Raw genomic sequence first — 2,980 nt, forward strand, 5'->3', positions numbered from 1 at the left:
TAAAATAATAGACATCACTAAGACAAATAGTTTTTATTAATCTCTAAGTTAAAAATACAACCATAGATAAGTAAGACCAAAGAAAAGAATCCCATAGTTCAGAAGATAAGTAAGACCAACATGGATAAGTTGCTACATTTTGATGTAGCCTATTAGAGTCGATCTGTGTGGGGCCTTTAACGAAAATATGTATGTGCAAATAGTTAGCATATCATATTTCCAAGACTTGAACATCAATAACTCTTCCAYGTAAGTTTTATTGCTCAAATGSCAACAAATTTCATGGGGAAAATGAGAAGGAAAAGGAAGACAGTGGTCCAAGGTTGTAAAGCGCCGTGCCTTAAGGTGTCAAGTTTTTTGTTTGCATTCTTGAAGTTATGCTATCCACTGTATGCTACAATAACAAAAAACAAACACAAATTCTTACTTATAAAAAATTTGATATRKATTTTAATATARGAAAAAGGGCAGATGATTCACAAAAGTCAAGAARAGATGACAAATHGAGAATAAGAAAAAGGGCAGATGGTGAATCGAAGTCGAGAGGAGGGGCAGATGGCAAATCGAAGTCGTAGATGAGAGGATCATCTAGGACAGAAAATCGCCATTCTTTTAAAGTCTGATTGAAGTAGTTTATGAGGTTTCTGAAATTAAAGAATAAACATAATACTTTAAGACTTGGTTAACATATGCAACAGAAAGAATAAACACATTTGAGGACTTCTATTTAACATATTTTACCTTCTCTCCTGTTGAAAGAATATAAACATTGTGTGAACCACACTTTTTCACATGAGAGAGGGCTATAATATGTTAGCTCTAGCACCGAGTCTGATATTTTTTCCTGTGAATTCAAGTATTTTCCTTAAAAGCCAATAACAGTTGGTAACCATATGGTTGTTGTCCTAGCAATTGGAATTCCGTATACAACAATTTGATCTACTCCTCCCAACTCTACTAAGCCAAGAATAGCGGAATCAGCCTGCTAGATTCACACACACCATGATTTAATGAATTAACAATAATTAATATACGTCAAAAATAGCAAGTCAAGTTAGAGATAAACACTAAGAAATGTTATATTGTTGTTTTTGAAGACATAAGACCTCCACAAGCACATTAGAACAATGAAAATTAATCATCTTGCTTCTACATATAAAATGTGCTCATCAATATTACATAGGTGTTTAAGAATTAAAAAGTATCATAGTAAAATTAAACCATAGCAACTATATTTCACTAAATTGTATAAAATTGCATAGAGTAAACACAACATGGGTTGGATGTTAATTGTCTAATTATCAATTCTACATCTTCAGTATCGTAACAATAAGAGAAAGAGATTCAAAAGAACAAATATCTGACAAGAAATGACAGAGAAAGTACAACCGTAAACTTTGAAGTATATAGAGATAAGAAAAGAGGCTTACTCTGTGATTGGAAGAACACGAAGGTATGCATTTCCTGTGCCTTAATCTAAACAAAACAAAAAGTGGATCTCAAAGATTGCAACTAGTAAAGTCAAGTCGTGGCTGTAATAAGAAATTAACTGCAACCATAATTACAGGCTTTGTCTAGCTTTGTGTAGCAATTGCAACTGCAATCAGTGATAAGAGAATAAGGTAATTCACTAAATCGTCTAATGATTAAAGAATAGTCGCTTACCTATTGAAGATACGAAATCCTTTCTTCCTCTAATCTATTTATCTAAAAAATCAAATGTCTCTACTTGTGTCTCCTCCGATTGAGAGAAAAAACAAACCTCAGTTATTTGTCTACGATGAAAAAGATTGGAGGTTAACCTACAATCGAAGAGATATACAATCAATGAAGGAACTGTAGAGTGAGATTTCATCATGGATCGGAGAGAGGGAGAGAAGTTAGGGCAACATCAGTTTTGGAGGTTTAATAGCTTTTGAAGTTGTAGGACAAGTATAAGAGGGTCGTTCTATGATTTAGGGAAAAAAACCTACAACCACAGCTTCTTGTGGAGTTGTGGCTCTAGAGTTATTTTTTTGGATTTTTGTGAAAAGAGAAAAAGAAATCAACTTCTATAAAAAGTTATTTTTAATTATATTGTCACAGCTTAAAGTATTTTTTCCTTCCTCTTTTGCAAATGAAAGGTCGTTCCTGTATATATCTATAGTGACAATCCAAAAGTCGTCGCCATAGGTCCAGTTCTTGTAGTTGTATGTGTGAATGTGTGTATGTATTAGTTTCAAAAACAATAGTTTCTTAATGTAACATAACCAACAGATTGTGGAATGGTTTGTGGAATCAATTGAAGATAACTAAACCATCAAAATAGAATACTTTATATATAGCCTAATTATATATATACACATACACACATACTAGTTGTGTACCCGCGCAATGCGACGGAGTATAAATTTTATATAAATGTAAGCGAGAATATCGATTGACAATTACCACAAATAAATATATGATTGTCATAGAAAGACCAAGCCAAATGGAAAATGCTTTCCCTTTCAATTTGAATATGAATGTGTTCTTTTGAACGAATATAGATATATTTTTTACAAAAAAAAAAACAAAACCTTCTATAGCCGGCATGTTAACCTACAAAACTCGACCTACAAAACTCTTTGACAACATCAGCAAGTGATAGCTGAAAGCTGTCACGATAAGCTGTCAGTGATAAACTAAAAACTGCCTCTTCAGGGATAAGCTGTCAATGATAAACTAAAATTCGTAGAGTCGCTCCAAATGCTCGAGACCCTAAACCATATCTGATCGACCAACATACTTGCTACAAGATTGTAACATCCAATTCCTAATATGCCCAATTATTTGCTAAGTATATTAAATTTTGGGTTAAAGAGAATCTAGGATTTAGTGGGAGTTGGGTTTGAAATTTTAGAATTATATTTCTTAAGAATATATTAGAGGATTTCGAAAATATCACGTCAAATAGATACGTAAAACGGATTTTTTGGGAGATCTTTTCTGGAATATTTTT

Source organism: Cynara cardunculus, unplaced genomic scaffold (assembly GCF_001531365.2).
Source record: "Cynara cardunculus var. scolymus isolate 2C unplaced genomic scaffold, CcrdV1 Un_Scaffold_1206, whole genome shotgun sequence".
In the NCBI taxonomy this organism is placed as follows: Eukaryota; Viridiplantae; Streptophyta; class Magnoliopsida; order Asterales; family Asteraceae; genus Cynara; species Cynara cardunculus.